Raw genomic sequence first — 26,203 nt, 5'->3', positions numbered from 1 at the left:
TTAAATTCTCCTCTGATCAAATTGGCAGTCTCGTTCTGTGCTTTAATTTGGAATCTGAAAATTTAAAAATATATATTAAAAAAACATAAAAAAACAAATTCAATATATATGCACGTATTTCATATTTTTTTCGTAAACACATCAAAATTACACAATTAATATTCATTTTAAGTAATTAAATAATTTCTAAGCCTTTTCGTAAAATTGCATTAATTAAAATATTTTAAATTTACAATAAGTCATTATAATATTAACACAGATTATTACACGATCAGATGTTAAAGCGCAACAATGAAGTCAACAAAGCTGGCTGTGATATGCGGTTACAGAACATTCCACAACCACTTTGTCGGCTCCCTAGTTGCTCCATGTTTCTTCAATATTGCGTCGTTTAGCCCTTCCATTTGGATGATCATGTACGCCGATTGTCGCTCATCAAAGCTGGCTGTGATATGAGTAGTATACACACCACAACCACTTTGAGAGCGACACTCGTGCGTGATTATCTTCCGCAGCTTAGAGTGTGAGTAGATGAGTTGTCACGCAGCCCAACTCGTCAAAAATGGCTGTGATATGAATTTAGCACCATTGCACAACCATTTTTACGAATGGGCCACAGACGAGACCCATACAACGTTTCATCTCGTTAGGTTGTTTAAAGGTCTCCATAAACCGACCACATCAAAGTGGCTGTGATATGAGACGGTAAGACATTTCACTGCCGCTTTGACAGGCTAGGCCAGAGTACTGTTGACTTGCAAATAATAGTAGAAGTAATAATAGAAGCGATACAACAAGTAAAAACCACGCAGGTCGGGATTCAGCGGAGTCGTAAATGCGTTCTTGCTCATCAAAGCTGGCTGTGATAGTTACGTTATGACCTATAACAAACCGACTTTGATGACAAGACCACATTCAATCTCGATGATGAAGTTTGTCTGTCTCGGTGATGAAGAAAACACTACATACATATTGACATCGCTGCTACATAAATATCATATCAGTCATTATTTTGTTAAATAAACCTGTAAAATAATAAAATATATAAAATGATGACAATCATCTGCAATAAATTTGGATTAAATTAATGCACGCAGCTCGCGAGGAAATACGTAGCAATATCACTAACAAAATATTTGTTTTCATGAATATAACAATTGATAATTTTATAATATGTGCGTGATTTATAATGTGCCAGTAGGTTGCGGAATATTAAGCAATTCCAAAATTCCAACATAACACGAACATTTCTAGACGTAATGTCGCAGATCACATCAAAGGCTTTCACAGAAACATTCACACACTCACGCACACTCACAAATTATTTGCTGTGCATCTTAGGCGAGATCCCCGAGGAAAAACTAGTGCTAAAGAATAATAATAATATAGCCAATATTTGATGCGAAAAATTATAATCTAATGAAATACTATGAAAAAACAAGCGTTGCGATTTACAATATTTAAGCTGGTTGGAGCTAATGTCACCTGTCAAGTATTTTTTTTAAGATAACCTCGTTAGTATAAATCCTTTTTGCATAAATATTTTTTTAAGTTTAAGCAGCGACAAAATTATTTTTTAATAATTATTATAAATACATCTCATGCACCTAAATATATAAATATTTTAATATAACAGATTCAAGTGTAGATTATTTAATAAAAAGCGTTGACAGCTTAAGGAATATTTGGAAAATTAAAAGCTTACATACGAGCTATTAATTTTATAGAAAGAAATATTTTTAATTTAGTTAGTGAATATTTCAACCTAATCCGTATACGATTGAATCAGAAAATATCAAATATACTTAATGAAGATACGTTTTATTTTTAATTTTATATATAATAAGAAAAATGTTTTATATGGTTGATACTACTAAAGATTAGTTTAAAAAAAATAATCACGCAAATGAAATATTTAGGTACCTACTTATTTTAAACTGATAATCGTATTGTTATGAATTCATCATCACAAATATAATATCAATCTTTTCGTGTATGCAACGAAAATTGATCGCTTATCTTATAATGTTTAGATTTGACAACAACACTGAATTCAACCCTCGTACACAATATGATAAAGAGCACGGAGGGTGTCACAAATCGCAAAGCTTATTCACATTGTGCACTGGGCTTATAGTTTATCCCAGAGCTTCGAACAATGCATTTAGCATCTATGCATACATATACTGCATAGGTATTAAGCCGATTATGGGCTTGACGATGCATTCGTTTTATCGGATTTTAATATAAGAATGTTTTTATAAATAAATCGCAATCAGTAAAGAACTTTTAATCAATTACGAACCTGTTTTTTGTATTAAATTCTAAGATTAAGTTGAAAAAAGTCAGTTATTTTTGGATTATAAAATTAATGTAGGCTTATTGTAGCTTTATTAAGTGAATTCAAAATTAATATAGAATGAAATAAAAACTTTGAAATTATGTAACTTACCTACGGTAAGATTTTGTAATAAAAAAGTATCGGTATAGTTTTGTGGGTTGTTAAAGACTTCTATAAATTCCTTCAATTCAATATTTTAGATGCTGGTTAATGGTGTTAACCCATTTTAAAGTCTAATTAAAACTTATGACTAACCCGTAACTGCGGATATTACGCAGCGTAATTCTAAACCACTACTTAACAAAGGAAAATTATACATAGAAACACGTTTGTGTACAAACATTTCGACCATGAGTTTATTGATAGTAATATTTCGTGCAGTGCCAAATATTAAGATTTTATCAAGAAATAAGTATTTCTCTATAACAACGGCTGAATAGTATAGTTGAATAGTAATGTATTTTTTTTAATTAATTAGCAATTTGATCTACATAGTCATTTGTTTGTTTAAGTAGGTATAGGTAGGTAGTAGCTAGGTCTTGTGTTAAATTCAAAATTATATTTTCTGGAAAATATTCCAATTTGTATAATAAGTATGACGTATTTCAGAAGAAATACGTCATACTTATCATACAAATTGGATTTATTATTCAATTTTATTTTATTGAATTTTTATATATTATTTATAATTTGTGGCGGGCACCAACTGGATGCGGAAGGCGGAGGACAGGGAGCTTTGGCGCACCTTGGGAGAGGCCTATGTTCAGCAGTGGACAACGATTGGCTGTTGATTGATTAATTGATTTGATTGATTTATAATTTATTATTGAAGAAATATATAATTCTAAAAATATATATTCTTTTAAGGTGATTGTGATAAGCGCCCACCTCCAGAAGATATCATTACGAATATTAAAATATAAATTTATCTCCATCCAATATCTATTTAGTTAGACTTGTTATTAAAAAGCAATTTTGAAACTGCTTAAGACCATGTTTTAAACATTTACGTGTCTATTTTTTAATTACATTCATATACAGCGACAATTTAAATTCGGCTTTAGTTAGCTAGTAAAATAAAAAATACACTATATGAATTGCCAATACATAAGAAATTTGTGCTGAAGTTTTTCCACTTATAATCGGTATTTCAATAATCTTAAACAGATCAACACAATTTCCAAATATATTCAAAAAATTAAAATTACATATATTTACGTCTTGATACAAATTCATTATACGGGAGTTTTAAATAAAAAAAATATTACACAAATAATATAACTCATATATGAATTATTTCAAATAATTTTCAAGATCAAAATAAATTTTAGCGCTGGTTTGGAAAGTAGATTCTACCGAGAAGCTCTGTAGTATAATTTTTTTACAAATTAAAATACGTAAGACATTAATTATTAATGACCTTACTTATAAACACTGATTTCTCTCTTTCTGTCATTTTTGATTTGACATTCGAAAGAAGATGACAAAACATTGTTTAACTCTAAATCACTCGCTAAGCAACGTTTATAAGCAAGGCCGTTGCAATTCATATATCTTACATAACAACGATTATTAACTTCACGTTTTTTTAGCATTTATAGAACCATTTAAAAATATTTATCAGTGCACTAATAAAGATATTATATTAAATACTAATTGCCTTATTAATTTTAAATGAGGCGTTTTTATTTCTTGTTTTTTTTCTTCTATGGTACTTGTTAATAATTTCATTTATTAAATATTAGCAAGAATCCCCGGTATGGTTACCGAATCGTTTAAAGATGTATTTTAATAGCGATATATTTATTATATCATTTAATATAAAATAACTTCACATGCACTTTTAATAAAATGGACGTGAGGTGCGTTGTGGTGAAATTCGATGAGAGTAGTTAAAACTGCCACCACGAGGTGGTTTACGCGAATACGCCTTTTTATGGTAGTATCGTCGTCCCACTTTAAACACCTCCCTCCATGCGAAACTCAGAAGAGATATTGCGACAGGCGAACTTAACTTTCAACCTCATTTTCTACCGATTCTGCACCGAAGGTTTATGTTGACATGTTCTCTGTTCCAACTGCTAATTGTTTAAAGTTGAAGCGGTGTGGTGTGAAATTCGAAATGAACAGAATTTGTTGTTTGAAAATGTTAAGGGATTAAATACCACAATACTGCTTTTAATAGACCTTAAATTGCGAGTAACATTTAAATATGTTTAATTTCTTTTAATCCAGTCCAAATCATTTGGTTTTTAAGAAAAGTTTTATTCTTATAAAACTATGAAATTCACTGTATCATTGTTTTCGGCTTGGAATAAATTTCCGTGAGACATATATAAAAAAACATATAGGTATACTTGATATGCTACGGAACGATTTCGACCACGGCGGTTGTTCACGAGGGAGACTATTCGTATTCAACAAAATACGAATACATAATTTATAAATATATTCTTAAATACTACTAGACAGACAAATATTAGGCGTTTCCTTGTTTTTATTTATATATAATATATTTCTAATATAATTTCTTATCGGCTGCTTTACTTTTAGAAATCTTTAATTCCTCCCCCAAAGTATATTGGTTATAATTATGGACTTTGGCTTTTTATATTGTTTTTAACTAGAGAAACTTTAATGTTACAGGTTTCAACTAATGGTTTAAAAAATGTTTTTATTTCCCGATACAGACCGCAATACTTTATTACCTAAATAAATATTATATTATCTACGTTTATAAAATAGCACAATAAAATTATAAATAATACATAAACATACATATATTATGATCTTACACACACATATTTTTTTAACTAAACAACACACAAAAAAGAACATCATTTAGTAATTAAAATCACAATGTACATAAATAATGTAATTCGAAAAATTTAACCAACAAGCTTTTATTTTGCGGCCATTTTTTTAAATTACAATAGCGAGAACAGTTGTGCAAAATTTCATATCAGTCGGTTCGGTCAAAATATTTTAATATTCATTTGCAAGACGTGGGCCACACGTACTAACTGGTGATATTAAATGAAAGCTTGTATCAAAATACAATTTGCACACTAACATTTTTTAAATAAGCGTTTAGCTTAAACACTAACGGCGTTACTTATACAATAAACGTTACTTAGCGGCTGTTTAGTTTAACACTAATATCGCTCTTTCTGTCATTATTGATTTGACATTCGAAAGAAGAAGACGGCAATGTTTAGCTAATCATCCGCTAAACAACGTAGAAAAAATAAACAACACAGAATACACAATTCTTCATTTTATTGACTTTGATAATATATTAGTTTACGCATTTGTAATTTATTATTTAAAAATTTAAAATTTTTAAGACTCTTTTTTTAACAAATTATTCCGTAATGGGTGTAAATATTTGCTGTACATTTAAATTAAATCCTCTAATGCTCAACGGGCAAACTCTAATCATACTAAAGTCGCAGGCCTACGTAGCCGTGCCTATACTTAAATAAGATAAAAGTGAATAATAAAAATAAAGGGTTTATTTTATAATAAAAATAAAGGGTTTATTTTTAAATATATAATTGTAAAACATCCCGAAAATGGAGTGATATTGTTTATAAAAAGTTGATTAACTTTCCCATAATATATTATTAATTAATAATCTATTCATCTGAATAATTTTAAATAAAACAATTTAAGCCAATGTCTTATGTAATCACGTCCTGCTGTACAAGTATATACATGTACATTGAGCACGAGGTGTAGGATGTATGAGTATGTATGTATATACTGTTTACAAGACTGGTGCGTGCTAAGTTTTACAAATAGTTCTCAGTAGCTTTAATAATATTTTAACTCGAGTTCTTGAACGTTCCTTATTACGCTAAATTATTATTTAAAATAAATAGCAACACTCAGAACTTACCTTTCTCCCCTGTTAAAACAAAGTGAAGAACATGTATGTGTTACTAAAATAAGCAAAAAATAAATACACTACGTTTGCACATAATTCAAGCATGTGTGTGTAGGTGCGCCAGTACGATAATGCAATTATAAAATTAACTATCATATATGTATAATAATAATCATATGGTGCGTTTCGACTGAAATATTCAGCAAATTCTGTGTTCGTAATTATGCAGAAAGTAATTAAACGATGACACGTAATTCGTTTAATTTTAGAAAAAAATTGCCACCAACGCTTATTAATAACACAAAAGTTGCTAATTTTTCTTTTGTGAAGCAGCTGCATTTATAGAATAAATTACGAAATATGCTTTGCGCGCAAATGCGCAAATATAATAAGCATAATATTATATATTAATATGTATATATATCAAATACTACTAAATATAATGGATATTATACTGTTAGTTCATTTTAATAAAAAATGTCTGTATAAATTACGCACATTGCACTGTGGAATGTATATAAAAAGTAATTTAAATAAAGATATACTGTCTGAAAGGAGTTTGAATATTAATTTTCTATTCATACTCGATTTATGAGCCACAAATGCCATTTTGATCCAATGAGAACATCTAAGAGAAGGCATTATGACCATTTGAACATTACAGGTATGTTGCAATGCGTATTTAATTTTATTTACGAAAAAGTTAAATTTTATTGAAATGAAATTTAAAAACATTATGTGATTTTAACTTCCTAATCAAAATTAACTTAAATTAACTGTTGTTGTATTATTATGTATATATATTAATTATGATACACTTTAGCATATGTTTGTATAAATAAAATCGTGTTGAGTGAGAGTAGTAAGTCATGAACAGGTATTAGATGCAGAAAATACAAAAAAAAATTGTTGTAATAATTAATACTATTTGTGGGGTTTACTCATTGGTGCTTGATGAAATATTATTTGTGTAACAGTATACTTGAAAAGCTAACATTTTAAATGTATTTTTTGATATGTAAGCTAATAGTCGCTGCTATTATCGATTATATTATAGAGTAAAATTTCTTAACATAAAAACTGACTCATAGTGTGGAGTTTATTTCGGTAATGTGATACGCAGTATTAAACCGAAGACTGGACATTTGATAAAAATAATGATTATGCGACTGAGCGCCTACGCACAGCATGACTTTAATGTGAGCCTCCAACTATCATCTACGGTGATAAAATAGTATCTTTTGTAATAAAAAACAATTTAATATAAATATAATGTTGAAGTTCAACATATTCATGTACTTAATTACTGAATTTTATTTACAAACGATATTACAATAAGCACTTTAAATTATTTGTTTTATGGATTTCTATTTATTTATTATTTCTGATCTCTATTATTGTCTTTGAGGTTTCTTCCTAGAAAGTTATATTATTATTTCAATATACATTTGCAAAGTTATAAGAGAGTTATTATAAAGCTTTATTAATGTTCCTGCTACTTACAAACTAAGCGTCTTCTATAAACGTGTTACAATTTAATATTCTAGATCCGTTCACTCCGACGGTCTGTCTAAGACTAACGTATAACTTCAAAAGTCAAGCGTAACTGTAAAATCAATATCGTCTAGACAAAGCTATTATAATTTAAAATAAACTTTAAGGAATTGAATTATTCTTTAAGATTATTATAACAAATGCATAAACCGTAAGACAAATATGAAATTTATGTGTACTGTGAATTGTCTGTTATTAGATTACATAATTAACATATCTTAAGCGTATAGAAATATAAATGATGTTAATTAATGTTTAATTTATAAACTAAAAAACCAATTATAATTTAATACAGCAACCAATTTAGTATATTAACCAATTTTAAATATATAAAGCTAAATTTCATGTTCTTCATCATTGATGAAACGAAGAATGAAACGAAGGAATATGCTCGATCCTCATGAAAGACAAGGTAGTGAGAATATGTGATGTACTTAGACATCTCACTATCCAAGTCTTTCACAAGGCAAAGAGCAACTTTTCGGCAGCTGGTGTCTTGGGCGTTGTCGCATTGTCCGTTACGTTATGCAACCGCTTGCACTAAAAATCCTCGATAGAAAGTTTCGTTTATATAAAGAAAGAAAAACACATGACGTCGAACTATACTTACTACACATTATTATATATACTATATAATAATGTACGATTTTCCTATTTCATAATTTCTTGTTTTCGATAACGAATCATTTAATTATAATATTCAATGATGACAAACCAATACGTCACTGTTTTAAAAACCTTGTAAAATGGAGCTAAGGTGTTAAGAACAAATTAGATTTACAAAAAAAAAAAAACTTTTAACAATTACAAGGGAGCCATTTAAACTAACATATGTTATAATAGAAACAGAATTAGAATTCGAATTGGTACTTAAATATTTAAAAGTAATTGTGGTCTGTATCTCGTCTAAATTTGGTAAAGGCGGATTAAATTCTGTTCAATCCAGCCACGCACAGCAACAGAGCATTGACGCGCCATTAATCGCTTGCCTCATATTGAACGAAAATACATTCAACGCGATTTTGTGTACGTTGCAGTAGTAGTATATTCGTACTAATGACTCATTTTAGTGAATGATAATTTAATATCTGAATTAATTGATAATATAACTTTACGAGAAATGCGTAGGTATTTTATCAAATGTTTACGGACATTATTAATATATCTATATAATAGATACTAAACTGTTTCTAGTTCATGTTCAGTATCACGAACCATTACAACTTTGTTTGTAAACAGTATAATAAATGGATACCTTCTATAGTCATAAATGTTATGTTACTCGATTTAATTTCATTAATATTGTTTGTACGACTTGCAGTCTGATTCTGATTGCTCGAACTGAGTTGGTTTCTTATTTTACTTTCTTTTCTTATTTGCATATACTATATAATAAATACTACGTAACTTACGTATGTTTTTTTTTCAGGTTCACGCAGAAACATCTTTATAAATACATTATACTTATATTATAGGATACACAACTATCATATTGCTTCGGAGTAATAAGGCAAAAACGTTTTATTGCCTCTACTGGTGACGGGGATTCATTTTTCGCTCAGAGGATCACAACTGAGTAATTTTTATTTATATATCTTATTCAGTTTTTAAATCCGAATGGAAAGCTAGTAATTTATTATACAATCATACTTATATAAGCGTTATCTCAATACCTGTTCGTCAAAGATCAACGCGATATTGTATGCATTTGATCATTACTGATAATTTTTAGAATTCTAAAGTGTATTTATTTCCCTCCGTGTAGGTATTTGCGCTATCTGTGAGTTATATATTTTATAATATACAAATACAAAATTAAATTACCACTCATCACGAGATCTCCTAAATTATTCGCCCGATTGAATTGAATTTTGTCCGAGTTACTACTTCCCCGACGTAGTCGTTCACTATTAAAAGGGATTTTACGCAAATCCTATCCAAAATACATTCGTTTTGTTACCTACCCGAACAAGAATGCGAAGCCAGGACGATTAGCTTTTATAGATATAAATATACATTCGATTATTGATATATGATCATTACATAGGATTTGATTTAAATTTAGATTATTAATTTTTATTATTTTAGTCAAATTTTAAAATAGTCCCTCCCGATTCCCACCCGACGCACAGCTGCCCATAATGCAGGCCGCATTTCCGCGTTGTATGGCAATGGACAACCTTTGTGCCAAGTGTGACCCGGAGCGACTGTCAAATCCCCTCTCTCTAAGGCACTATATATATTGTGTATCTCGGAAACGAATCTAAGGATTTGGGTCATCATTAATTAATTATTATTAGAGGCGGTCGGTCGTCCAGCTACTCAATTTTTAATACACAACAAAATATACTTTTATTTAACAATGCTTTAAGATATGTTTCGAAAACGGCTAGACCATTTTGTTTGAAATAAATTGTAGATTTCTTTTCAATTTAAGTCAACACGTAGTTTAAAGCGAAAACCGTAATAAGTGAAATGTTAGTATAATTATGAATATTTATATTTCAAGTATCACATACTGTTTTAGAGTTGTAGTTTGTCGATATCTTATTTACGTTCGTCCACATCCCGATAACTTCAATTGAGATTGAGAGAAACACAGAGTTAATTCGTATCAAAGTTAGAAAATAATAATCATTTTAAACGTTTTTTGCAAATCAAGATACTATTTACAATTTAGGCTAGCACTTTCGGGTATAGTAATTGTTTTTATGGTTTATCAGTGGGCCACCTGATGGTAAATGGTTCCCAGCACCTATAGACATTGGCATTATAAGAAATGTTAACCAACCCTTCTCAAAAATGTGCGTAGGTAACTTTGGAAACTTAGATATTATGTCCCCGCGCCTGTAGTTATATTCACTTATCCTTCGAACCGAAACACAACAATACTAAGTATTGCTGTTTGTCGGTACAGTATACATATGATAAGCGGATAGTACCTACCCCCGGTATATTACATGATGTTTCAAAAACAATATTTAAGAAAAAACACAAGACTACTGAGGTTACGGTAAGGCGGATCGCGTGTTTGTTTTACTATTCATATTTATTAAACTTTATACATATAATTATATATATGTCATTATATTATGATTAGGCATTAGCTTTTTTAGTTATTTCATGATTATTTAATAAAACATTGGCCCTGCGGTATGATGTTATAGAAGCGGTAGCCGGTTACAGGACATACAGGCCGATAGATCATTATTATTTTTAATAAAATCATAATTTAATATTTGCTCTGCATCTAATACTCGATATGGTATAATACTTTGGGGCAGTGCTTAAGAAATGAACAGAATATTACTCATTCAAAAAAATATATTCGTGCAATATATAACACAGATCCAATGCAATCATGTAAACCCTTATTTAAAAATCTCAAATTATTAACGTTGCCATGCATCTACATATACGAAGCAGCATGTTTCGTAAAGAAATTCAAAAATAATTAGGTACTTTGACACTAATCAGAATATTGTATCATTTAATACGCCATATCTAAATAAATTGTATATGTCACCGTGTAAAACAGCTCTCTGCTCAAAGAGTTGTAAAAGAGTTGTGTATGGTAGTGAAAATTTATAATAAGTTGCCTTCTGACATTAAGGATCTGCCTTATTTAAGATTTAAGAAAAAAATACATGACTGATTGACAAATGTTTTACGCGGTAAAAGAATTTTTTGCAATTATTATTTTTTAATTTATAATTTAATTTAAAATTTTTGCAGGTCATAAATATAGTGACTAAACATGTATATTATTTTTAAAGCAAATAAATGGAATTGAATTTAATACTGAATCATCATACTGTTGATTAATAAAAGTAATATCTTATGGTTGCCGCGCTAACCTGGTAAGTAAATGTGCAAAAAAATCTAAAGCACTTCAAGAGTTTGGAACCGTTTTTAATAGGCCACGAATTAAATTTTTTTAGTACATATAAAACCTTATAGTAATTTTTAATCACATTGAGATAATGAATGTATTTTACACACAACGCTTTGGGGATAAGGCTGACTCTTAGGCCGCGACGGTAAACGGCATGACGCTCTACTAGACAAGGATAGTATTATTAAATATTATTAAAATATATATATTATTGGTTTTCATTTATGATAAATCCATTCAATTAACATCAATTAATATATAAGATATTTCACATCTGCCGGGCGTGTTGTGACGGCCATATTTTTTTAATTTTGCTATCTGAACAGCGATCACAGATTTCCATAACATTGAATGGTTTTAATGTAATTCAATTATACTTTAAATATAATAATCCGGTAATTTATGTTAAATGATTTTTAAGGTTTCACCCACACGGAGTCGGTGTGGGAGGTTCAGGAGGAGTCGGAAAACAATAACGTTTAATGTCTATTTCATATTATATTATTGTAACTACAAAATAATTCCTTATCAAATATATCCTTAACAAAGCTTTCCTTGAAACATAAGCAAGTTGTTTATTATTATTTTTTGAGGATTATAAATATTGTTCTAATGTCCATTAAGTTGATATCAATATGTATAAAACAACCGTGATATTATTTATAACATATAATAATATACTTTTCATTATCATCCGTAGAATTTGTAATATTTTGATCATGAAAGTATGTAATATGTTTGAGCCTTGAGATATTAATTTTAATTGCTAATATAAGTCAATCTTTAATTGCTAATATATTATTATTTTTAAGTCAATATACAATTTTTTTTTGATATAGTGACTTTAGTATCTGAGAATAATGATAAGCTATTACGTAATTACTTATTCTTTAGATAAACTTATCGACCTCGAATTATACGTCTATCAGTTTGAAACGCGACTCCGTGTGAGTTTTAATGTATTATATTACTCATAAATAATTATTTACATTATGTATAATATAATATACAGGCAAGATCGTGGAATATTCATGTTCTTTAAAACATATTTGTATTCATCGCGTGCTCGGATGGAAATCTGCCACATTTGTATACACCAATCTGTATTGGAGCAGCGTGGTGGCCATAGTCCAGTAGGGACATTTACAGGTTGTTGCTTTTCCTTTTTTTATATAAATCCAGGGGTATTAATAAATATAGCTCTATACAATACGTAATTTATACCTATATATTGTGCTCAAGCTTATAGAATGTAATTTATATATCCTGGGTTATAAATATTATATCAAATAGCGAACAGCCCGCTTTACAAATTTGCGCGGCAGAATAGGCGGACACTCTTTTGTATTACTAATGGAATTAGATTTGTTGTATTACTAATGGAATTAGATTTGTTGTATTATAAAAATGATGCGTCTCGTAGGTATGTTGTTAACAAATTTATGTCTATCGATTTCATATTTATATTCAACGAATCTTTTTTGATGTACCAACATCTCACGGCGTTGAAACAATCATCAAATTTCAAATATTCGAATAAAATTTAAAATTAACGGTTTTATTTACGAATGATTTCTCTCTTTCTGATAATGATTTGAAATTCGAAAGAAGAAGACGGCATTTTTGATATAATCACTCGCTGAACAACGTTTATGAGAAAGGCCGTATGGAATTGATTTAATTATGAAAAATGTAATTACAATGTTTTTAACCGAATAAAAAAGACATGAAATCAAAAATTTACCTAATAATATTTAAATTTGTACATCTTGTCAGTTACTATTCTTTCTTTGAAACTTTATAGGAACACCGCAATCTGCCCGTACAATTTATTTAATTGATTAAGAATAATTAAACTCTGTTCACAATCGACGAAGCTATCAAGGAACATACACAAAAAAGGCCGAATAAGATAACCTCCTTAGTATTCGGCTTAAAAATAATATTCTTGTTACGGCGTTACACCGAGGGAACTACTTTTCAATACGTAACCATTGCTTTCTTCTATCTGCATGTTGAACGAAGATTGAAAAATTCTAATATCGACTATATTTTCAGAGAAACCTAATTAGTTGCTTATTATTTAGAAGTAACATTACTGAGTAAGCACTCAGTAATGTTTCATTTCATTTTTGCTCTTCAATTAAGGAACTTCAATTGAATCATGCTGAAGAAAATTTCGTAAGTAATAACTAAACGCCGTTAACAATGCAAGTTGACGTAGATCATTAAAATAACAAGCCTGTGCTCTACAAGTAGTAAAGGGGTTATGAATAAAAATGTTAGTTTTAGTTTAATATATTATATTTATTTAATTTTAAGAAAAGTACGGCTAGATTTTTCAATAATTTTCCTTTCACAACAACCAACAATAAAATTGCCGTGTGTTTAAGAATAATAGTATAAATACCTAATCACCCAAAAGCTAAGTCTGTTTTTTTAATATAAAAATATGAAAGGCCCTAATTACATTACGAGCGTTGCAAAAATATGTAATGAATCATGAATAAATATAAAAAAATTATATTTCACTCGCGACCCCCTCACAGGCACATCTTATTTCTATGCTGATTATATCTACAACGACCGATAGTTTAATATTTTAATGTCTTCTTTCTTGTTGCCTATACTTCGCAAATTATTCCAAAGAAAGTTTCTTTTTAATAAGATAAGTGCGATGTTAATATTTAAAAAATCGCAGTCACGTTTTTTTCAATCACCCTCGTCTGTAATTGCGAGTGATATAAGAAACATTTATATAAATATGTGTGAAGCGACAGGGAGATGTGGTATTTTGCGAAAAGCAAACGTAGTAAGCGTCAAAACCTAAGTTATGAAATAAATACTAACCGAAAAGTTTAACAAAAAGCGTCGTAACTAAGGTCAGCAATAGATTATGTATAAATATAATTATTCAGTTTTTCTCTAAAACTGGAGCTCACCTCGTGATGACAACCCTTGAAATTATAAAGTAATATATTATTTTTACTCCGACCTGGATTTGGAATAAAATTAAATGTTTAACAATTTAGCTTTATATCAGCAACTAGTATTTCGTAAATAGGTAAATTACTGTTTGTAATTTACAACTGGTCTTGGTAAAACTTCAAACAAATAGAAGAACCGATATAATATGTTACATGACGAAAAAATGTTTCGGTTTCTGCTTGCTAATCAATTTTGAGTAAAAATTTCAATTATTATGCATTTATAAATTTCAGTAAAACATATATAAGTAAAATCTTTTATTTTTATACTAGTAGTGCAGAATCTACCGCATCTCGTAGATGTCGTGAATGTTGACCAAATGAAAATTTTGTTAGATGCATACATCAATAGCAATAGCTTTTCCAAAACTCGAATATTTCTGAAAATCAACTTACTAGCAAAAGCATTACCAAGTCGGGCAGGCCGTCAGTCAAACTGCAAAGTCGTTTATCTTACCGTGTTTTACAACAAAATGAGCCGACAGCGGACAATAGAAGCATGATGATGATCTGATCCTAGAGTATACTACATAATAAAAATAAAAAATCTAACAACTTCAATAAATAGGAACTCGAAGTTTATTTTTAAATGTCATGTATGTAATTCCAAATGATTATTTAAATTTATTTGTCAATCTAAGAATATCACAAAATGTTCATATTTACATAAAATATGTAATATCATATTCTTAGTATTGAATTGAAACGTTGATTTTTAGTAGTTTCTATTAGTAACAATGTTACGGTTATCAAGTACTTCTCTTAATGAGTATTAGTACAAATACAAAATGTTTTCTAATCGAAATGAAATTGTTATAAGAGAATTATAATAATAAAACACACCTAAAACTAAATTATCTGTCTTATAACCTGTCCGGTGTTGCCATCGCGTTTTACACAATACGCTGGCTGGATCTCGAGTTTAAATGTCTTGAAATTGCCAATTTTATGCGACCGCGCAGGTTGTTGGCACACGAGAAGGCACAACGTCGCTGGTTAGTTAAATTAACTATTTTCCAGAATTGTCAGATTGAAATGAGACAAATAGAAGAGAAGGAAGAGGTCCTTTTTTTGATGTCAGCTAAGAAAAAAATAATGTCCCTAATAAAGGACTTCTGATATAAGTATACATATGTATATATATTTAACAAAAAATATAAATATACTTGCAAGTTGTAAACTGTAGAAAAAGCTGACAATATATTTTAAACAATATTTAATTATATATTATTACATGATATAATACTTTCAAATATTATTATTATTATTTCATATTGAACTGATAAAAATACAAAACACAAGCAACAAAAACGGAGCGTTTCGTGTATTATGATAACATCATACATCAAAAGGTTTATAAATATGTATGAGTTAATACTACGTTTGTAAAATAGAAAATTTATAAACATTGACTTTATATCAATTAAAATTAAGGCACATTGTGTCCCCAACCAACTGTCTTAATATAAGGTAAATCGCATAAGCTAAGTATGAAACAACTCGCTGGCAATTTATAACAATAATTAATGAAAATAATTTTAACAAAAAATCAAAGTGAGATGAAACATATGCTAAGGCGGATATTTAGTTTATTGAACATAAAACTCAGAATATATTTCACCCACGAACAGCTATTCGACCTACCTGATTATCAATTATCTTCTGGCTAGCATTGATGGATCAAGATGACGCCATTTGCGACGATGGTAAATGGCAGCGCCTCACGCCGTACAGGATGCTGTCAAAATGTTTTAATTCCATTCAAACCGTTCGAATACCCTTAACGTAATAGCCATAAATGTTATTTTCGATTCACCGTGATAATAATTAAGTTAAGCGATCGCAAGGCTCACTGTAACGTTTATACCGTTAAATAAGTAATTCGATTGGAGAACTTCATATAATGAAAATGATATTACCATTATGTTTTACATTCATCCAATGTTAAACTGATGTTTATAAATAAAATATATACATTCGATGAATTCGCTTGAGCATATTAACAATTCGCTTAGCAGTGAACATAACCACGACATTCATAAATAAAATTAAACTTAAATAATAATATAACATAATTATAAAATAACTAGAGAAACATGTATTTACCTGGAAAAAATATTTATTTTCTTTGTTCTCTTTAATTTTCATAAGTCGGTTACATCGGACGAGGGATGGATCAAGCCTGATGTTATTTTACAAAACCTGTAACAATGGAAAAATATTCTTTGATTCCAATTTTAAAAAACCTAAGTTAAACACATATACAACTATACTATATAATTGCTAAGACACACAGCTTAGTTCAGGCATTTTCAGTCGCACATATTTTATACACAATGAAATATAAGACAATTCGCTTGTTGCAATGGCAGCTTATAAAAACTAGTGTAACAACAGGCAATTACAATAAAGAGAATATAACAAAACTTACCAATCAGGTCCGCAGTTAATTACAACGCCTAATTAGTTCACTTGTCCTTCCTTGCGGTATTATTTACCTGTAGACATAAAAGAAGAAATATTTTGAAGGATTCAGTTTATTTGATTATGCTTTATTTATTGTTTTGAGGATATGTAAACGTAAGTCATTAAAAATGTAGATATAGAATTGTTATCGGTATCGGCCTTAAACGGGTTTGCGTGGTTTTTTTTAGTTATATTGAACGTATTTATTCCGTTTATTTTATGCGTGTGAAAACTTACATACTACGTATCTAAACTTCTTACATTATTTATCCTTTTGTTTTATCCAAACTGTCAGTTAATCTTCCTTAGTCTACGTATGTATTGATCATCACAACGACACATTTCCTTTCTTAATACAACGCAATTTGTAATACTGTAGGTACCCATACATATAGAATTAGAGACATATACAAAAATCCGAATATTATATTTTCTAAATGTACCAAACATAATAACTGATACAACTTTTACAGTGATGAAATAATAATCCCATATACTGAAGTTACGTATAACTGGTTATGTTTAATGTATTCAATTCATGATAAATAATATTACTAACTATATTTCTTATTTACTCTCACGACCCTAATTTTATTATATAGAATAATTATTATTAATATACTTTAATACTGCTATTCTAAATTAAATTTATATATAATAGAATATATTATATTATTGGAAATAAGATATAAGGAAAAATATGTAATTGATATAAAAATGACAGAAAAACACGACGTCCATAACAAGATTGTCGTTGCGTTTTATGCCGGCACTGTTGTCTCTTCGGACCGCTCATCGTCAGTCTCAAGCCGTCTTTGACTCAAGCAAGCGCCAGTTCTTGGGTCACCAGAACTGTTAATCCGTTTCTTAGAAAGGTTTTATTATTTTTTCGGTATATGATTACTACAAAACTCAGCCACGCAAATTCATACTCGTTTAACAAAAGTGAGTATTTACGGCGCTTGAGTATTTGAATAGATTTAAATAAAAGGTACATAAAATAAAAATATTGAATCGAGTTTGTTACGAATATTAATCAGAAACCTTGAACTCATGCCTATACAGAAGCGTTACATTTAAATTTACATCTTTTGGAAATCTTGGTGCACTAAATTTTTTCTATAGATATTCTTTTTTAATTCAGTTATTGCATTTAACATTTATTAACTTATAATAATTTATCGTTATATATGTAATTGTCGATTACATTTGCAAGTTAATTGTTAAATTAGTTCTTTTTTTTTAAACGAAAAACGTTACTAACGTTAAATAAAAAAAATAGCCACTTTACATCACTACGCGCTCAAAACTTAAAAGTTTATTATACAACCTTGACTAATTGGAAGCAAGTTGTTAATGAAGGCGTAAATTGAAAAGCGTTGTATCACGCCCGCATACTGTTGGAAACTACATGGTAGGAGTTGACGCGCACAAAGGAAAAGCTCCCCACGTTCAGAAATCGATCGAAACGGACATGCGCCATCAGTACGGCTGCCATTCGTTGCTGCGGACCAATAACGGAGCTTCACTATTTAATTAATTTAATTTTAATATCACATTGGAAATGATATTTCCGAATGTATATGAATCAGTACATTTTACGTGTACACTAGTGCACACTTGTATGGATTGCCCAATGAACGGGTTATAAGTTAATAATTAAATAAGAAGAAATAAATTTGTACATGTTATATTTTTATATTGGTTAAAAATATTCCATATGGCGCTTAAAGTTATGACAGTACTGTCACCGTATCACACGACGAATGGAATTAAGTCAATGAGGAACGACAAAACGAAAAGTAATTTAGAAAGAGGATAAACAGACCACGTCAATAGTAGTGTAGACAATCAGCTGATTTTTTATGCATATTTCGAGTGGCATGATTATTCATCGGCGATCCGTACTGACCTCGGATAAGCTAACGGCCGCGGTGCATTCGCCGTGGGTTCAATGGCACTTGTTTTTTCGCCATCATTTACAACCGACGCCATTCAAGTCCCACTGCGTCTTGTGAAACTTAATACATCCGATTACGAGCAAAATATCGTGTAACCCTCGTGTATCTCGCTATACCTTTAAATATCCGGATTTTACTTTAATGATTAATATTATTTAGCAGTTTTTTTATAGTGACTAGAGAGATACTTAAATTTATTCAAAAATAAAATTTCATCATTATTTCGTGGTTTCAGTTTACATTATTACTTTAGTGTTTTTATCTAAATGCAAGTATAACAAACGCGTTTCCTTTTTTGTCAGCTGTATGAACGCCGTACTGTATCATTAAAAACGTAAATACGTAAAATTTAATTAAAAACTTTTTACTACAATTCAATGTTGTTTACTGGTTCGTTCTGTTAGTTTATTTTTTAATCAAATATACATTCTTAAATATTATGAAGGTAAATAATAATACAAGTAAACTGTTTATCAATCTTATCATAAAAATCATATCTTGTACTGTATATGCTTGTATGCAGTATAAATAAAGATAAAAAACCGAAAAGGCTAGTTGCATAAAATATATCATTCTTGAATACTGTGAACAGAAGTTCTACTCCGAGCAAACGCTTCTTGAGTCAATATCAATATTACCTGCATACTTAAATAAACTTCTTAATAATTTATTTTTAGATGATAGTTATAGATAGTTTGCATACAACATAGAATAAAACCTTGCGTTTAAAAACTTAACTTAATTACGGCATCTTTAAGGTAAAATATTTACCTAGTAAAAATAATGTAGATAGTAGATATCCAAGGCGATAAGATAGTAAGAAAATCATTTTAACACTGAAAAAACTAACCTATAATCAAATGATTTGCACCGTTTGTCTAACACGTATATAACATACGTCATACCGTCGTTATCGGGTGAAGCACTCGTATGACGTCACGATTTTACTCTATAGTATTCGTATGAATATTCCCAGTGATTGAACAAGCGATAAAACTTGATTATTCGTTGATTTTAAGACGCTGGTCTAACTGAACGGCGCATATTGTCCGAGCCTGCTATCGATTTTACATAGAATATTTAATAGGTCGTCCGGATTTTCCAAGTCTCTGTTACTTAAACTGCTAAGAATCATTTATTATTCACAGTTATACTTTCGTTCGTAATGGACACGTGCAAATTGTAAAGGCAGACCCATAATACTGTTTTTTGCACATCTCGAACGCAAAGCGGCACGGCGGTAGTGTCCTATTAGTTCTATTTTTTTGGTTCAGACAAATAGTAAATGGTGAAACTTATATTTGTGATTTAAAAAACAACATAACTGGTTCAAGGAGTTTATCCGGTCGCCATGTGGGATTGAACGCAGTTATTGAAGGAATTGTTCTGGCAAATTTCCAAAATTATAAACAGAATCGCCGGCTTCTACAATTATTGTTATTATTTGATTTCCACAATCTTTACATGAAATATTTTTGTACCGTATTATTTATATGTATAATGTAATTAGCATTCCAAGTATTGGTTGTGCATTCAGCGTGCTCGATAACGATTAAACTTATATACGGCAAAGTTAATTTATATTAGGCAGCATTTATTTAACAATAAGTGAATTGACGTATTTTGTTATTGTTAATCATTACGGGCATTTATTTTAAAGTAAACACTTATTACTAATCTTATTAGACAAATACTACATTATTGTTTAATAATGTAGAATACCATACCTTCATTATAAATGATGCGTGTATCCGCTCGCGCATTTTCCATCTGACAGTTTCTTCATTTCCGTTTTCTACCATATCCCTCACAGTAACTGGCATATGTGCGGATGTTACCCTACAAACAAGGTTTAAACTTTAATAATAGTAAATTTTCAAACAAATAAAAATATCCCGTTTAAAGTTATGATTATTTTATTTTCTAAATTAATGAATAATACACCACGCAGACGTATTTAAAAATTCCCGTGTCAAGACGCACTTTTATGCAATTTTGCGTCGCCACACGTTGTTACCCAGACTGATAAGCCACGGGTTTAGGTAGCTCAGACTAAATTATTTAAAAAAAAACAAGTTATAAATATTTCTTTTAAAAGGGTTAATCAAAATTGAGAAAATGTAATGATAAAGGCGAACCGAATACAACTTTTAAAATGGAATATGGAACCCTAACACTTAACCCTTGTTTCGATAGCTACATTTTTTCTTCGACGTTTTTTTCCCCGGAATGCCTATTGATTGTTCATCGCGCTCCACCATTCAGCAATATGTGTAAGTTAAAGAGGGAAGAAAAATCTATTGCGTAATTTTGAACTCGTTTTTTTGTGATAACTTGTAGAATGGATTTTGTGAATAAATCCCAACTCAGGTAGTGGCTTGCCAGTTTATGGCATATCAGTAAAGACTTTAGAAAAAAATCGAAGGATTTTACAAAGTCAAATCAGGACTACGTTTGTACAATTTTGTATTTTGCGTCTCAATTCATGTTTGATCACAAAATGTTTAAGATAAAAGCAGACATGAACTACTTCCCAATATAAGCTTTATCACTAATAATAAGCACGAAGCACGAGTGTGTGAAGATGGATGTATCTTTCACGCAAAAGTTACTGAACGGATTTGGATGAAATTTGGAAAAGATATAGACTCTATGACTTAAAACGTATGCTACGTAGCACCCGCCGCTTCGCCTCTCACACGGGTTTGGTTTCGGACGAAAGCTAGTTTTATATATAATACAACATACCATATTATTGAATATTATTACAATTTTGGCGTATTAATGATAGTTACAGGAGGATAATTAACAGTTTCTGGATGAGTGGACGGCAACGGATTCGCTACATTCGCGTTCGCGGTCACGTGACACGTCAGCTATGTTAATTGCGTGTCGAGCCGCTCTACTTGGTGTAACGGAACGTCACGCGACACGCCTTGCGTGGTTCTTCGTCCGGTTTTTTGAGATTTTGCATGCATTATCATTAATCATAAATATTTTAAATGAAAATGATTAAATTATCTTAATTAATTAATGTAAATAATATAAATCTTTTCATACGTCCTAAATAAAAGAATCCTATCGACGTATCGACATGAATTCATAAATAGCACATGCTATTCAAAGTTCGAATGCTCTCGACAGCTTACTAAATGAAGAGGTACTATGCTTAACTTTATGTGAAGATCTGCATACAAAACTTATTTAAGTATTCAAATGCGGCCATTCGTTACCGTGTCACGTAACATCGAAGTCCAAGTTCTCAGTAAGCGCTGACCATGAGAGCTGTTATAAAAAAAATATACTGTGATAACACAAATTGTACAATAGAATGTCTGTTTAAACAAAAGTTTGAAATACGTAACAGGCATTTCAACGCAATCATCTGCATCCGTCGCCAGGGTTTAGTTTTATCAGCTTGGCATTGATGCTCATAATTATAATAACAATTATGACTAACAATTTTACTAACGTTAATGAGTTTGACTCAATAACAGCGGTAGTTATCTTAGTTTTAAATTTAAGTTTTATGCAATTGTGATGGTGATACTTTTCTATAGATTTTTATCGATTTAATATCTTACTACATTTATTTTATTGTATATATTAAATATACTTTTTATTTATTGTTTTTCAAACTACAAGTAGATACAGATAGAATAGATAGATAGAATGAAGTAAAAATTTTAATGTCTTTAAGCAGGTATATTCCGATTCAAAACGAAGACCTTTTTTACAGGTATGTAGTCAGCCTTTTAATACTTCCACTAAAATCAACAAAAAATGCGCGCCATCTAGTTAGTTATATTCCGAGCCAGTAGCGCACGAGATGAGCTTTCTTCGCGTGCCGAACGTTGCGTGTGTCAGTGCGGCTGTGGTTCAGTTACACTCCACTTCACACGATCTACTCATATCATGAACCGCATATTAACGTATCTTGATAATAACCTTACTTACAGGTTTAATACTGTTTATTTTCTGCCTATCAGCCATTTTTAAATACTACATATACTATTCAATATTATTTCAAAAGACTAAATTTAATTATTTTTTGAAAGCTAAGGGTCATGAATGGTTGAAAAGTGCACCCGCAAGCTATAATATTTGCATTAAGCCAACGATTCATACATCACTATATCAAATTTATACCTCTCTTGAGAGTGATAAGGACAAAACATGCGTCGCCCGGACGTGCGCGCGCAATTTTTTACCGACCGAGCCGCAACTTGTTGCCCTCGCCGCCCGGCAAGCCGACGACGCAGAAGCAGAACGCCATCAATGTGTCACGCCCCCGACGAAAGCAGCTTATGTTTTTTTTAAGATAATGCTTCACCATATATTATAACAGCATAACGGTTAATTTTTAATCTACAATCTACCCTAGTCACCTTCTACGTTCTGACGAGTATAACGCTTAAGAACAATATATATTTTTTATTGTTAGCATTCAAAACAAAAAGATATGCACGTAGAAAGTAAAAACATCGAACTCACAATTATACACAATACGAATTCGAAGGTGAACTCGTCAACGCAGCACACACGTACTATCGGCAAAAACTACGCTAGTCGCCAACTTAAGTTAACGTTCTCATGGTGCATCGCTGTGTCGTTGGCGTTGGCACAAAAACGGGTTTCCATACTTATTATATTCCCTGCCAATAACTGACCTAACACTAGACGCATCTTCATTGGAACGGAGGGTCGCATGGCACCTGGCGAACGAGTAGCTCGTTTTTATAAAGGGAGTCCTATCTGTCGGTGGCAGTTTATTTTAATAAAGCGCGCGCAGATGGCGCTTGCGCAAGCCACGCTCGGTCCCTAATATTGCAATTGTACACCCTATCACTGGTACTCAGGGTACAGTTAGCAGCGCGCCACTCCCGAGTTCTGAGTTGTAAACAAACCGGGTGAGGGCAATGGCTGCCTGCCACTCCCCGCGCTCGTCGCGCCGACGACGCCATTCAACCGGGAAGTTCACGCTTTATTTTTAGTTTCACGAAGAGTAATATGCCGTGTAACGTGTTATAAAATATAACGGATTTTGCTGGATTTCATGATAACAATTCAAAATATAAATCGATCACAAGCAATAGTTAACAAATAGTATGTTAAAAAACTTATTTAGTAAATTCATTGAGCATGCATGCTTAAATAATTAATTTTGTACGCCCGGCGTTTTTTTAATAACTATTAAATGAGTTACCTATCGAAATACAAGTAATAAATTAAATATGACAATTAAATTTTTAAAAAAAATGAGTCATCTTAATTAACTTTCTCTAATACTTACTCTGATCTCAAATTGAAGATAGCCGTAATAGCAGCACCAGGTGTGATCATTGATGTCAATATCTCATCTGCAATATAGCAGGTACTTAACTGAGTGATGTCTTCGCCGTGGCGTCTCACGAGTCACGCATGCAGGGTGTAGCACTTCCGCTGTGGCAACGCGTAACTAACGGCATTGACATTGGAAATATTGAGGCCCTACAGAGTTCCGAGGCCAAGAACATGGTACTACCGCTTTTTAGAATTGTTGTCTTCAGCAGCGTCGACTGCTACGGTTGTAGCGGCGGTGGCCGAGCCCGAGTCAATGACCCGAGGGCGAGGAGGGCGCGGGAGGGTGCGCGCGCACGCAGCGGTGCCCCGCCTTTATTTATTACGCTACGCGCGGTGCTCTCGGCGCCGGCAACGCGCGGCGGGGCGGAGGCCGCATTCCGGGCGGCCGGCGCCGGGGCCCGCCAGGCGTAGCTAAAATAACGCGCCCCAAACTATCTCGCAAATCGGCCGACGTCAGTAACGAGTCACACTTTAAAATAAGCCATCTCGAAACTTACTCGATTTCAGGAGCGAAAGCTGAACACGTGCGTCAATCTCGTGAACCACTCAGCGCATAGGCAACAAATTCACTGTCCATATGTCAAAGTTCAAAAATGAGAAAAGTATGTCGATACCACGAATTTGCTTTTTATAATAATACATAAGTCAACACAAGTTCACATGGCGCGCGCGAACTGTCTTCACGGATTGTATAGACACACGTCAACTTCCTTAGCTATATGACGCATTAGTGAGCGCGCGGCGCGGCTTTACAGTATGCGCAAGCAAACGGGGCGGTGTAGCGGACGCGGGGTCGAGGGAGCGTCTCCCCACACCTCGCGGCAGCTCCGTGCTGCCCTCTACGTTGGGCTCATCGACCGCGCTCGCCCTCGTCGCGGCCCGCGCCACCTTATTGCTACCATGGCATGGCGCTCGCCGTTCACACCGTACCGCAACTGGGAGTATTCCAACCCGAGTGCCCGTTCCCCGCATTCACCGATACATTTAATTGGCGTTTTATATATTCAATATTACACAGCATGATACTTTATTGAAAAGCATTTGAATTAACAGCTATTGCTGATAAAGATGAATGAAGTATTGCTCTAATGTTAGGAGACACGAGTTAAGGATAAATTACACTTCTTTGCATGTACCTAGATTTTAAGTTGCGTCGAATATTATTACACATAATTTATCGCGTCAAAGCATTATAATTTCTATTTTAAAAAGATGCTTAGTGCCTATCATAAATCGATACTGCGTCATCATGATTCACGGTGTCACGTAAAGTGGCTGCCCTTGTTCGCTCTGCATTGGTAAGCGATTTGTTAAGGCGCGTTTAAGTCGCACACCCGCGTCGGCCATCGCTGCAAGCTATTCGAAAGTTGACATGAGAAGAACGACGCGACCTGTCAATACTCACGCATACTTCTCTAGTCATCTCAATCACTATGTTTACAAAACGCAAACAAGAATGACGCTTGTGACATGTGCAAACATTAAATATCATAATAAATTAAAACCATTTTTCTTTACACTGAAATAGGTATAGTACACAATTTAAGATTAAATCTAATGATTTTTTTTTAATTATGTTACAAGAAGCAAAATTTAAAAAAAAACTGCCACAGGAGAACAATATATATATATACATATATATATAAAATAGGTTCGCTACGAATGAATATTCATATTAGCGAATTATGTATACACGTATTTGTATTTGTAATCAATCATATAATTGTATTACTACGAGTATTGTTATCAATTTGAATTAATTAGTCA

At 31.6% G+C, this 26,203-nt stretch overlaps 1 long non-coding RNA gene across 2 annotated transcripts; it reads right to left on the bottom strand.

Moving 5' to 3' along the window:
- LOC126780280 (uncharacterized) lies at window positions 1-25,161 on the bottom strand. Of its 2 annotated transcripts, none has more exons than XR_007670468.1 (6): window positions 24,934-25,161; window positions 20,821-20,932; window positions 17,098-17,164; window positions 16,773-16,868; window positions 16,311-16,404; window positions 1-54 (listed from the first exon to the last, which is right to left on the bottom strand). It is a non-coding gene; the product is annotated as an uncharacterized LOC126780280 (long non-coding RNA). The 2 variants fall into 2 exon arrangements; XR_007670469.1 differs by lacking the exon at window positions 24,934-25,161 and adding an exon at window positions 24,618-24,911.
- Window positions 25,162-26,203: the final 1,042 nt, after the last annotated feature.

This window comes from Nymphalis io, chromosome Z (genome assembly GCF_905147045.1).
Source record: "Nymphalis io chromosome Z, ilAglIoxx1.1, whole genome shotgun sequence".
Lineage (NCBI taxonomy): Eukaryota > Metazoa > Arthropoda > Insecta > Lepidoptera > Nymphalidae > Nymphalis > Nymphalis io.
The sequence above is the reverse complement of the archived record's forward strand: the minus strand, read 5'-3'. Positions and strand labels throughout refer to the sequence as shown.